At 49.7% G+C, this 14,346-nt stretch overlaps 1 protein-coding gene across 1 annotated transcript in view; it reads right to left on the bottom strand.

Moving 5' to 3' along the window:
• OCA2 (OCA2 melanosomal transmembrane protein) overlaps nucleotides 1-14,346 on the bottom strand; it is a gene marked incomplete at its 3' end in the record, with an annotated part of 172,849 nt that overhangs the window by 83,224 nt on the left and 75,279 nt on the right. The gene's annotated exons all lie outside the window — the stretch shown is intronic.

The raw sequence follows: 14,346 nt of genomic DNA, 5'->3' as shown, positions 1-14,346 counted from the left end.
GGGGGGGGGGGGGGGGGGTAAAGGAAATGTTTTTTTAATGTACTTATTACCACTGGAATTGAAATTTTAGAATTACTACATTGCAATCAATAAGAGAGAGATTTAAATTACACATCACATCAACTCTTTATAAGCATATCAACTCTGCACATTTTGCTTCCTGTTTGCCAAATATTGCCAAATATATGAATAGCTTACCTTGGTTGCAAATATTGCCAAATATATGAATGACTAATGAGAACATATATAAGTAAACCATGCAACATAGCTGCTGATGAATGTGCTAGATACCATCCCAACAGCATAAATTCTTCATCAGTCTGAATAAGTAATGTATGTCCATAATTATTCTCCCCAGGAACAAGGGGATGCTTTATAACAAATGGTTAAATGTTTGCTTACATATCTGCTTTGGTATAGAACAGACAAAAATGTCCATGCAAATTTAGCACATTATGGGAAGGAGATGTATAACCAGCTATATTCCCTCTTGAGGCACAGCTAGAGTCAAATGAGACACATAAAGAGTTTCCATGCAATTTGTTTTTACTTGATTACAAGCAGAGGAAGAATCCTTGCCAGAACAAGTGCAAGAATGTATCTTTCTCTTCCAGGATGACTGGAATGAAAATCACACTACTGCTCCATGCATTAAACACCATTAGAAAAATAACCCCCACTGTTACAAATGTCAGCTTATTGTCGCTAATGTGAGGTTATTTTCTAAGGATCCCAGACATGTAAAAGTCGTCAGTTTATTTGTTTTTGGAACGAAGGAGAAAAATCCTCCTTCTAGATGCCATATTTTTATTAAGGCTTTTCTTTTCTCTCCTATAATTAGTTAAATATGTGGGAAATAAAGAGACTTTTACACCGCCACTGTTTTCGTTCCCCAACTCTCAAAAGCCATTTGAAGGCAAGCTGTGATTGTCTTCACTTCTGGCAACCTAATAAGCTAAGAACAACTGAAAATTATTACTCTATACCAAGTCCCACAACTGCAAAATCCCTTCATGTCTCACTCTACATAAAAGGGAAAGAAAGAAAATATTTTTAAAAACATCAATAATATGCCATTTTATAGGGTCCTTCTTGCTTCTCTGGACTGCCCTAAAACTATATGTAAGGAGAGGGCAAAAATTCCACCAATGGAGAAACAAAGTATAACATTTCAAACAAACAAACAAAAGAACAGTTGTAGCAGTTTTTATTAGCCCAAAGATGAACTGGAAACAAATAATCTCAGTTTTTTAGCTCTACTGATTTCACTGGAATTCAGAGGACCAAAACTGCTTCCAAAGTGGTATACAATCTAGTACCGTGGTGGCGAACCTATGGCATGCGTGCCACAGGTGGCACGCAGAGCCCTCTCTGTGGGCACATGCGCTGTCACCCCAGTCTTAGGCCTTCAGCTGGGTTTTATCAAAACTTTTCGCTTTAGGCCTCCGCCGCCGTGTGCAAAAAAAAAGAAAAGGTTCAATCAATTTCAACTTCTTGCGGGGGAAAAAAGATCTTGCAAAGTTGGAATTGATTGAACTTTTTAGTTCCACCCAGTCTGCCGTTACTACTGCAGCCATGCCCACCCAATGGGCCACACCCACCCAATGGGCCACGCCCACCTGGCACCCAATGATACATAAGTGGGTTTTGGTTTGCTGTTTGGGCACTCAGTCTCTAAATGGTTCGCCCTCACTGATCTAGTATGTTACAAACCATGTTGACATCAAAACGATGTCCCTTCAGCAGATGCTTACACTTGTGTGGAAGTGTGCATCAATTCCTATCATAATTAAAGGATAATATTTTACCTTTATTATATGGCTAAATGGAACAGAACCTTTAGAAAATGGAATAGTATAATATGCTTTCTGTGTATATTTTATTTATTTATTATTAAATTTATATGTCACCCATCTCACCATCGAAGTGATTCTGGGCAGCTTACAACACCAAAAAAAAACAAGAATACAAAAACATAAAAACATTAAAATTAACAAGGTTTTTTCACATGGCCAAGAGAGTGAGGATGGATCTCACCTCCAACAGTATTATGTTTCAAAGGGCAGAAGCCGTGGCAGAAAAGGTTCTCCTGGACCCCACCAACTAAAGTTCATTGAACAATCGGGTCCGCAGCATGCTCCTTCTGCTAGAGTGAATGGGGTGAGCCAGTCCCACTGGGGTGAGACAGTTCCTGAGGTAGTTTGATCTCATGTCATGAAGGTTTTAAAGGTAATTTAAAAAAAAAACTTTCAACTGAATTCAAAGGAAATCAGCAACCAGTGCAGTTCGTATAAAAGCATGGATCAAACTAGGGGCTCCTAGAAATGTCCATGTAGTTGCAAGAGGTCATGTGCACATGCACAGACAGGACTGCTAATGAAGCTATGGCATGAGCATAGTTCCCCCCTCTGAGTAATTCACAAAGTCCTATTATGGGTATATACATATAATATCATTGGAGGTTCCATAGGGCTTTTTTCCATTTATAATGAACTGAAACAAACTGCTTGTTTGATGAGAATCTCTTCAAAAGTCCTATTAAAGATCTTTCTTCTTAGGGGTAGATAATGAAACATGTTGTTGAGCCCTGCGAGGCCGACTGGTCCGAGAGGCAGGGACGCCGCCTGCTACTCCCACCACCCACTGTCAACCCCACATGTGCCTTACCAGCCCTGCCACTATGCTGGCGCTTCAGCCTCAGCTGGGCAGCATGGGAGCCGGTCGCAGCGTTGCCGGCCCCTTCCTGGACTCCACTGGTGCTGCCGCGGTAACGATGCTCTTCTCAGACGTCATCTCTCAGCGCCTCGCCGGGCCAACACTTTCCAAGGGGAGGAGGCTGATTAAGGCTCCTTGCCTCTGCAATGGAATCGGTGCTGGCCTGTACGGACGGAAAACGGGCCTACAAATGCGGAGCTGCATGGCTGGACGGCGAGGGAGGGGCTAGGTCTGGGGTTTTCATCTACCAGACTGGATGGTGGCTTGATGGGTGGGGTTAGGTCCGGTGCAGGTGGGGCAGGTGCGGTTCCTATGTAAGGCACTGGGAGCAATCCACTCCCAGTGCTGACTTTGTTCCTAAACGGAGTGCATTAAACTGCCGTTCATCTCGTGTTCCTGCTTTTGGCTATTTTGTGGAGCTCCTGGACAGGACATCCTGACAGTAAGTCAGCACTCTAACCACATTGTCCTCCTTCCCCGAACCCGGGTAGCAGGAGGTGACTGCGGAGGGAATGGCGGAGGGAACCCAAGGGACTGTACCAGTGGAGGAGCTTCCAGAGCCGGTATTGGAGACCGTGATACCACTGGCAGGGGAGGCCCAACCGTCGGTGAGACCGAAGGAGAGGGTTCAGCAGCCCGTGGACACAGGGGGAGAGTCCCAACAGCTGGCCCCTAAAGCTGCTTCCGGGGATTGGTGGCTAAGTTCTGCCCTGCAACGTCCGGAGGCTGGTGGGCCATGTGTGATAGGAAGGGGGGAAGCTTTGTCCTGATGGCGGGAGAGACGTGTGACCGGCGATGAAGAGGAAGAGTGGAGTTATTCCACAGCCCCAGGCCAATATACTTTGGATGTCCTCCGGGACCGGCTTGTTGAAACGGGCTACTTGCAACCTCTGCCCAGACCCAGTGGCACTCCCGGTCCCCGGGCCCCAGTTGACTCTAGGTTCCAGCTAACCAGTCCGGGGTTCAAATTACCCCTTAGCAGTGGCCCTGACCAGGGAGGGCTTCCTCTGGGGCAAGTGTCAACTGACCAGTCTCAGCACCGAAGGGAGGACCAGCCAGGTGTGGCCTCGACTGCTGTACCCACCGGCCAGCCTATGCACTTCTCCGGGTCATCTGGGTCCTGGGGGGCAGACCCGAGTAGCTGTCGTTCTGCCACAGTGGACGGTAATCAGCGGGGCATGCAGGCCATGGGCCCATGGCCGACAGGATTTATGTGGGGCCCACCACCTATCGCGGTGTCCTTTGATGGCGACCCAGACAGATTGGCGATGTTCATGGGCCATGTCCTGAGCCACCTGGACCGGTATACCTCCCTGTACCCGTCTCATTGGGCGATGGTGGTGGCGATAACAGCAAGCCTGCAGGGTGAGCCGGTGGCCTGGGCTACCGATCTGTACAGCGACCATGCCCGGGAGCTGGCTGATGCCGGACTGTTCCTGGATGCGCTGAGGGTCAGGTTCGAGGATCCTTCCCGGGTCCAGCATGCAGAGACGGAGGTACTGGGGTTGAGGCAGAGGAGTCGGCCCATATGGGAGTACGTGCGGGAGTTCCAACGGGCTGCCGGCAGGCTACGTTCATGGCTAGAACGTCTCTTAGTCTACCACTTCCGGAACTCCCCAACGGCCCTCGACCGAAGCGACACTGGCCGTTCCTGATGATCTACTGGCGGAATACGACAACATGGACCCCGCTGAAGACCCCATGGTAAGCCAGCCGATATGTCCCTTTGCCATCCTGATTTCCCTGACGAGCCCAACTACGGCCCATACCGGCGAGTACCAGGTGTTGATTGATTCAGGCTGTACTCGGTGTCTGGTCAATGAGGAGGTCGTAAAGAAAGTCGGCATCAGGGTCCATTGCCTGGCTCACCCCATCCGCTTCAAGCAGGTAGACGGGTCCCTTTTGGGTGGGGCCCCAGCTACGCTAGTAATGGAACCAATGAGACTGGACATGGGGGAGCATTGGGAAGTCCATCGGTTCATCATGGTGCCCTCCATGATGGAGGCGGTGATCCTGGGGTTGGCCTGGCTAGATAAGTGGGGTCCCACTATATGGTGGGAGGGTGGATGCCGCCACATGCGCCTCGGTGTTGGCCCCCGGCCACCGAGGACGGAGGACGGTACAACGGAAGGGGAGGAGGAAGGGGTCAAAATGGCACTGGATGCAGGGGAACGGGCTCCAGGATTCCCAGCAGTATACGATGAGCTTGCGAAGGTGTTCAGTGAGCAGGAATGCGATAGCCTCCCACCCCACCGCCCAACTGACTGTGCCATCGAGATACTCCCAGCGGCCAAATTACCAAAGCCCCGTATGTACCCCATGACTCCGCGGGAGTTGGAGGAACTGAGACAATACATAGACAAAAATCTGGCAAGGGGGTTCATACAGCCGACACGGTTTCGGATAGCAGCGCCGGTGCTATTTCAGGAGAAAAGGGATGGGGGACTCCGACTCTGCATGGACTTTCGTGGCATCAATCCAATTTGTGTAGAACATATGTACCCCCTCCCTTTGATGAAGGACCTATTGGCCCATTTAGCCCAGGGTAAGGTATTTACGAAGTTAGATCTACGTGAAGCCTATTACCAGGTCAGGATCAAGCCCGGTGATGAATGGAAAACAGCTTTCAATTGCCCTTTGGGCAGTTACCAGTTCCGGGTAATGCCCTTTGGTTTGCAAGGGGCCCCCGTGGTTTTCATGCAACTCATTAACAGAGTCCTACATGAACACTTATACCGTGGGACGCTCATATATCTTGATGATATACTAATTTATACCAAGACCATGGAGGAACACGTCAAATTAGTGCGGGACATGTTACGTAAGCTGTTAGAAGCCCGGCTGTACGTGAAGTTATCAAAATGCTAATTCCACCGATCCCGCCTGGACTACCTGGGTTACCGGATATCAGTGGCGGGGGTGGAGATGGACCCTAAAAAAGTACAGAGTGTGCTGGAATGGCAAGCCCCAAGAACCCGCCGCCAGTTGCAAAGCTTTTGGGGGTTTGCTAACTTCTATAGACAATTTATTCCCTCATTTGCTACGGTGGCGTTACCCCTTACGAACCTGCTGCGGACCCGGACAGCCACAACAAGACCACGTCCTGGACAACCACTAGCCTGGACAACGGAGTGCCAGAGTGCTTTTGAATCTTTGAAGGCTCTGTTTGCTAGGAATCCAGTCCTCCTGCACCCGGATCCAGACCGCCCATTTGTGGTACAGGCAGACGCCAGTGATGTAGCAGTGGGGGCGGTGCTACTCCAGCACAATCTGCAAGGGAGGTTGCAGCCCTGTGCCTATACGTCTAGGAAGTTGACGGAAATCGAGCGAGCATGGGCCATCTGGGAGAAGGAGGCATTCACGGTGAAGTGGGCTCTATCCATGTGGCGGCATTTGTTAGAGGGGGCAAAACACCAATTCAAGGTCTGGACAGACCATAAAAATTTGGAAGTACTGCAAACCCCCAGGAGACTGTCGCCAAAACACGTCCGCTGGGCACAATACTTCCGCCGATTCCAGTTTCACCTGAAATATGTGCCAGGGGGTAGGAACTTCCTTGCGGATGCGTTGTCCCACTTACCGCAATACAACAGCAAATGGGAGGAGGTGGTACAGGCAATTATGCCCCCTTATGGACAGGACGAAGTAAAGGCTGTATCCCGTCCGGTGGCAGCGGCTCTTGAGGATGAACTGAGAACAGCTCTCGTGGACAATCCGTGGTTACGGGAGAACCACAGGATGTTGACCCAGAGGGACGGGCTGGCCTGGTATGGCACCAAATTGTATATCCCCCAGTCGCTGCGCAGTCATGTATTCTACCATTGTCATGACTCGAAACAGGCGGGCCACTTCGGGTTTCTGAAGACGTTACACCTGGCCAGGCATCAATTCTGGTGGCCCCAGATGAGAACGGATGTGGAAACGTACGTGAAGGGCTGCCCCGTGTGTGCCACTTCCAAGCCCAGTCCAGGGAAGCCCATAGGATTGTTGCAGTCAGTGGCTGACCCAGATCAGCCATGGCAAGACATAGCCATGGACTTTATTGTGGACCTACCTGACAGTCGGGGGTATATGGTGATTTGGACCGTGGTGGACCTTTTCTCTAAGCAGGCACATTTTGTTCCCTGTAAGGGATTACCATCGGCTCGGAAATTGGCCCGTATGTTCCTGTCGCATATCTACCGTCTTCATGGGGCCCTGCACCGGATCATCTCAGACCGCGGGGTCCAATTCACAGCTCACTTTTGGCGCAACTTCGTACGCCTCGGGTCTTCCCAAGGGCTCAGTTCGGCGTACCACCCGAGCACCAACGGAGCTTCGGAACGGGCAAACACCATGGTGGAGCACTACCTTTGGAGCTACGTCTCTTACCAACAGACAGATTGGGTGGAGTTGGTAGTATTCGCGGAAGTGGCATACAACAACGCCGTACACAGTAGTACTGGTTTCACCCCCTTCTGCATAGTTTCTGGCAGGGAGTTTGTACCCATGCCGGAGTACAGTGGTCAGGAATCCCAACCTTGTCAGCCTGGTGAATGGTTAGCCCGAGTTAGCGGGGTGTGGGGTGTGGTGAGAAAGGCCCTAGCAAAGGCAAGGGATACTGCCAAGATACAAGCAGATAAGAAGCGGAGGGCCCACAAGCCGTTCAGGGTGGGTGATATGGTTTACCTTTCTACTAAGTACATACGGCTCCGGGTCCCTTGTAGGAAGTTGGCCCCAAAATATATCGGTCCTTTCCGAATTGCACAAGTAATCAACCCAGTGACCATGCGACTCCAGCTCCCGTGGTTTCTAGGCAGGCTACACCCGGTGTTTCATAGCAGCTTGTTGAAACCGCCCAATGGAGACCCCAGGTCTTGTGGCACCTGATCACTATGAGATTCAGGAAATCCTGGATTCACGGGGGAAAGGGGGTGGGTTGTATTACCTTGTCCTGTGGAAAGGTTATCCCCTGTCGGAAGCATCTTGGGTAAAAGATACTGATGTGCGTGCCCCCCGTCTGCTCAGGAAATACCATCGCAAATATCCTGAAAAGCCGGGGGGTGACCAGGGGGTGCGAGCACAAAGGAACGGGATCATTAACCCTGTTTTACTTGTCTTCCAGGGGGACCTCTGGTAGGGGGAGCAGCATGTCGAGCCCTGAGAGGCCGACTGGTCCAAGAGGCAGGGACGCCACCTGCTACTCCCACCGCCCACTGTCAACCCCACATGTGCCTTACCAGCCCTGCCACTATGCTGGCGCTTCAGCCTCAGCCGGGCAGCATGGGAGCCGGTCGCAGCATTGCTGGCCCCTTCCTGGACTCCACTGGTGCTGCCGCGGTAACGACGCTCTCCTCAGACGTCATCTCTCAGCGCCTCGCCGGGCCGACACTTTCCAAGGGGAGGAGGCTGGTTAAGGCTCCTCGCCTCTGCAATGGAATCGGTGCTGGCCTGTACGGATGGAGAACGGGCCTACAAATGCGGAGCTGCATGGCTGGACGGCGAGGGAGGGGCTAGGTCCAGGATTTTCATCTACCAGACTGGATGGTGGCTTGATGGGTGGGGTTAGGTCTGGTGCAGATGGGGCAGGTGCGGTTCCTATGTAAGGCACTGGGAGCAATCCACTCCCAGTGCTGACTTTGTTACTAAACAGAGTGCATTAAACTGCCGTTCGTCTCGCGTTCCTGCTTTTGGCTATTTTGTGGAGCTCCTGGACAGGACGTCCTGACACATGTCTTCTCTGCGACAGCTCCCAAACTTTGGAACACTCTCTCTTTAAACTCTTTAAACTTCTCTCATGGCATTCAAAAGATCACTGAGACAGTTTTATTTCATTGAATCATAAATCCTAATTAAGTACCATTAGTGTTCTCGTGGGCTTTTTTATTTCTGCGCATTATCACCTTTAAAGTTTTGTAACTTGTAACTGGTACAGAATCTATTTATTGGGTGAAGTTAAATAAATATATAAGCGGTTTCCCCCCCAGTTTGTGAGGGAAAATCCATGAATTATTCTGATTATTCTGTATTCTGTATTATTTTAAAGAACACAATAATTCCCTCTAGATCAGAGATGTCAAACTCAAGGCCCGCGGGCCAGATCCAGCCCATGATTGTTTAGATCTGGCTTGCAGGGCCACCCTGGAGATGGCGAGGGGACAGCTCCAGCCACCTTGGCCCCAGTCCACCCCAGCCCGGCCAGGGTCCCCCCTTGGGGACATGCACAGGAGGCAATGAGTGCACTGGGGCTGGCAGGGCCCGGCAGCAGCTCCAGCTCATTGCCCCTCGGCCGCTCATTGGCCGGCAGTGACGGCCAGCTGGATGTGAGCCCAGGACATCCAATAAGCTGCACTTAGACCCACCCCACCTGCACTGTACTCATGCACCTCGGGGCCCTGCAGCCAGGCCACTCTGCCCAACTATTTGCCTTGCCTCACTTTGCCTCCACAGCAGCAGCACCAGCAGCACCAACCCCATCCAGCTCACCACCCCTCTACCAGCCCAGGAAGTTTCAGAGCTCAGTGGAGAAGCTGCCATCGCAGCCTGCCAGGTGAAGCAGCCACCTTGGAGCTGCACCCAGCCATGTTTACCTCTTCCTTGAGGCTGCTGCTGCTGTGCTTGCTCTCCTTGGCCAGGTTACTCATGGTGGGTGCAAGAAGGTGGCGGCGGGGGGTGAGGCTTACAGGTGCTGCTCCGAGGTGGCTGCTTCACCCAGCGGGCTGCAATGGCAACTTTCCCTCCAGGCTCAAGAGCTTCAGGGGCTTGAAGAGAGCAGAGGGGCTCATGTTTGACGGGGCTGCTGCTGGTGGTGCTGCCAACACGGGTGAGGCGAGGCAAGACAAGTGATGGGGCAGGGGTGGCCTGGCTGCGGGGCTCCAAGGTGTGTGATTGTGATGCAGGTGGGGAGGCGCTGAGCACAGCTTAATGGACACCCCAGGCTCACATCCAACTTTGGCATGCTGCACACATGCATGCACATACACATCATTCAAAGCTTGGAGACTTTAAACCACATCTGAGCTGGCAAGCTGCCAATCATGCCTGAGCTTGGGGAGAAGGACTTCTCCTTCCTCTGTGGATAAAAGTCCCCAAACTTGGAATGTGATGTGTGTATGTGTCCACGTGCACATACATGCGCACGCACACACTTGACTGCCGGCAGTTTGGGGAGGCAAGTTGCTTGTGAGACACCGAGTTGTCCCCACATCAAATTAGACAGTGCAACTTGTTCCATGCTGACCCAGCCATCCTGAGTCAGCGGAGCTGGGCTGGCTGCACCTACCCGGCCATGCCTACCCAGCCACACTCACCTGGCCATACCGAGTCAGCTGCACCAAGCCCACCTAGCCACGCCTACCTAGTCACAGTGACCTGGCTGTGACCACCCAGCCACACCTAGCCAGCCACGCCCATCTGGCCCTTTGAGGGCAACCTTAATGCCGATGCAGCCCTCAATGAAATTGAGTTTGACACCCCTGCTCTAGATAATTTTAACATAATACTTTTTTAAAAAAAAAAAATAACCAGGTGCAAGAGGTGCAACATGGCTGCAGAATCTGTCCCCCTCTGCGTAGTAGCTAGGCACAATAACAGAAGAATGAAATCTGATAAATTTCATAAAGCTTGATTTTCTATACATTTCCTTTCCCCCTGCAGCTTTTTGCCACATATCTTGAGGGAACCTTGGGCCTTCAGAAGAGAGTAAATTTATGGAGCCCAGAAGTAGGTGTGAATTCCTATTGGATGAAAATCCTTCACAGGCATTGCAATAGATGCATCACTTTTGTGTCAAAATGTCCTTCCACTCTCTCATTCCAGGAAATTGAGGATTAAAAATAATAACTTGAAAAAAGCTCTATGCAATCCAATAAAGCTATATTATTGATCAGAAATGTATGCACCATGGAAATGTATGCACCATGTCATCATGACATTTTGAAATGTTGTTACCTAGTTCTATAATATATTAACTATATTGTATATTAACCAAATTGAAAAGGCTTATAGAAAATAACAGTGGTCTTATAACAGATATTTGTTTGCCCAAATTCAAAACTACCTCTGGAATTCCATATTCACACACCCATGCATGGACACACACACACATATACACTTATTTATGCTGCATAACATTTTTAATTTTCTTCTTCAGTACACGGTTTATAAATGTTTGCTACAAACAAATTTCATTGATAGTAGCATTATGACATTTATAAAAAAAGATTTATGTACTGGAATCCAGAGATAATCTTTTATATGTCATTGTTATTGAGGGAAAATATGAACTCAGGAGCATATCACATTTATGGAGAACTTTCCTATATAAATGTTTACATTTCAGGGCTATCCTTCTTCATGTGGAGATAAGATAAAAATGTTAGGAGCCTCTCTAAAGACAACCTGATCAAGGATGAATTCTGTTCTGTTTCAGGAAAAGAGGCATTGAGACAAAGCAACGAGTTCCAGCAGTTCTCCTTTATTGCAACACCAACAGAACAGATTTTAAAATGGTACGGTCCCCTTTTATAGCCCCCCTGCACAATACCTTGCTGGCCAATCATTGCAAAGGCTGGGAGCAGCCTTTCTTGTCCCAGGCATCCACATAGTCTGCCTGGGCCAATCACTGCAGCCTGTGCCTGCCGGGCCAGGACATAACACCCCTCCCCCCTTGGCTAAAATAATAAGGCACACTTGTTATTTTAAATACTCCAACACTCCATCTATATATACACAACACTACAGTCTTGCTACCGCCATGCTCCCCACTCCCCTTGAGCTGCATTACTTAATCCAGACTACTAGGCCTGTCCATGAAGTGACAAGGACCGTACATAGTCTTGTAAGTATTTGGGAGGACCTCTGGCCTGCCCTGATCTTCTCATGGCCGATGTGTGTGCCTGGCCTGCCAGCTCACCTGCCAGGCTAGGCAGACCAGGACTTTGTTGCCCCAAAGACCCAGGGGACCCACCCAGCTGCTGACTGGCTGGATCTGCTAAATCCAAGCCAGGATTCCTTGGGGGGTGGAAAAGGGGTTCAGGTCACCACCCCACCTTAAGGGGTTCAGGGGTTACCTGAGGAGAACCCTCGTGACAGGGAACTCGGGATCTGGTCGTCGACCTCACCGGAGAGTGCCAGAGGCTGGAGCTGCCTCCATGACGAACCCCCTTTCTGCGGACTCCCTGTTTGGAGCAATAGCTGAAGCCTGGGGATGTTGGAGAGACCGTGGTCCACAATCGTAACTGTGGTCCTCCTCCTCCCCGAGAGCAGAGCTAGGAGCAGAAGAGTTGCTGGGAAGCCTCCAGCGCAGTTGGTCAATGTGACATCGGATCACACGACCATCGTCAAGGCCACTTCGTATGACAGCAGCCCAGAGACCTTGCATACCACTGCTGTGACCCAGAGATGTCCTGGTCCATAGTTCCTTGCCCAGACCAGATCTCCCACTTGTAGTCTCCTAGGTGCCCGCGGCTGTGACACCTGTGAAGCCACCCGGTCTGGGTGCAATCTGTCCAGTTTCGTGATGAGGCGGTGACCCCAGCGGAGTTCAGCTGGGCTCTTTCCAGTAGCTGTGCAAGGTGTGGTGCGGTGGCAAAGAAGAAAGTCCGCTAACCTGTGATGCCAGGTCCCATGAGTGATCCTCTTTAAGGCATCCTTGGTTGTGTGCATCATTCGTTCAGCCTGGCCATTGGAAGCTGGATGGAATGGTGCAGATGTGGCATGCCGGATCATGTTAGCCTGGAGGAATGCCTTGAACTCAAACAACGTGAATTGGGGCCCATTGTCTGAGACAAGGACATCTGGAAGTCCATGTACGGCGAAGATCCCTCTCAGCACCTGGATGGTCCTAGCAGTGGTAGTGGAGGAGACAGGCATGACCTCTAGCCACTTGGAATGGCTGTCCACGAGGATTAAGAAGAATTGCCCCTGAAAGGGCCCAGCGTAGTCGATATGGACCCTCGACCATGGGGTATGAGTCTCCTCCCACCTATGAACTGGGGCCTGGGGCATCTCCGGCCTTGACTGTTGACAAACAGTGCACCCGTGGACCTGGGCCTCGACGTCTTTGTCGAGCCCAGGCCACCAAAGATAGCTGCGTGCTAATGCCTTCATCCGGACAATTCCCGGATGTCCCTCATGCAGAGACTGCAGGACTCTAGTCCTCAATGAGGTTGGGATTACTACCCGGCTACCCCATAGGACACATCCCTTGAAGGCACATCAACTCTTGCATTGATTGCAACATTTGCTGCAAATCTCTGAATGAGTTTGCCCTATCTTTTTGTGCCATTTCTTCTAGCGATCTTTGCCTGGCAGGGCTCGGTTCCAACAATGTAGTCTGAGATGTCTGTTTCCTCCCTATTCCAACCCTTGTAAGATTGGGGATACTAGACTTTTTTTTTCAATTCTCCAAACCAACCTTCCCACTTATTTACAATTTTTGTAATATTTTCCAGAATATCAGAGTTGTCACTTAGAGTCAAAAATTTCTTCTCATATATCTACTTGACATTTACAGACAAAACTGGATACACTAAACAGTCACTTTCCCTTATTGTTAGGTTTTTTCCCCTCTTATAGCAATTCTCAGTTCAGCCAGCAGGTGTCACTTTGGCTTTATCTCTTCCTGTTCATTTCAAAATGTCTACTTCCTTGACTTTTTCCAGGCATTCACTCTGAATCTTAAAGTAAGCTTGCCTTACGAAGTTAAACTTTCCTTCCTTGGAATAAAGAAAGAAGAAAGAGACTCCTTTTCTCCTTAAATCCGACCAACGTAGTAGATCTGCAGTGTAGGCAAACCTTTTAAGCCCAAACCTTCCTTTTCACCACTTTTCCAGAGACAGGGGAAAATCCCTCCTCCACTCTTGTGGGCATTTGAAATCTTCAAATTTCTATCGAAATCCTCCAGAGCGCTCTTGCACCGGATCCCTTCTGTCCAGGATCACTGCTCAGATAACTTTTGACTGGAGTTGTCACATCTCCGTCCTGCTATACCACCACTATGCTTCGGCCAGCTGACAGCTGTCATTCCTTTGCGGCCACCATTGTCGGCTGGTTCCTTCCTCCGCTCGACTTCCCAAGGCTTCTCCCGAGTTCGCCAGTCCCGACCGCCGTCTGGAACTGCTCCCCAAGACACCTTGTTATTCCCGGTCCCCCTCCAAGGAACCAGGGACCCCAAAAGGTCTGTCAAGCAATCAGAAACTGGGGTAGACGCTCCAGAGAGTCGTCCAACACACCCGTTCTTCTTGGCAGCTGGCCCCGCCTTCCAGCATGCAATTCTCTTTTTTTTATTTATTTATTTTTCACCATACACCATACACCAAAACTACATAAACATAAATCTTTTCTTCTAACAGAACAGTGCTTTACATTTTAAATATTCTTTACATCTTATTTACATTTTATATACATCAATAATTATGTCTTTTTCTTTCTCTGTTCTAGCCAATTATAAAATTTATTCCAAATTTCATAAAATTCTGACGTCTCCTTGTCTTTTAATTCTAACGTAAGTTTGTTCATTTCTGCGCATTCCAAAATTTTATACATAATCATATCATTTGTGGGAATATTTTCACTCTTCCAACATTGCGCATATGCTATACGAGCTGCAGTCAATATGTGTATAATGATGTGTTGGAGTTGTTTTTCCAT

This window comes from Protobothrops mucrosquamatus, unplaced genomic scaffold (genome assembly GCF_001527695.2).
Source record: "Protobothrops mucrosquamatus isolate PMUCROS unplaced genomic scaffold, P.Mucros_1.0 scaffold77, whole genome shotgun sequence".
NCBI lineage: Eukaryota > Metazoa > Chordata > Lepidosauria > Squamata > Viperidae > Protobothrops > Protobothrops mucrosquamatus.
The sequence above is the reverse complement of the archived record's forward strand: the minus strand, read 5'-3'. Positions and strand labels throughout refer to the sequence as shown.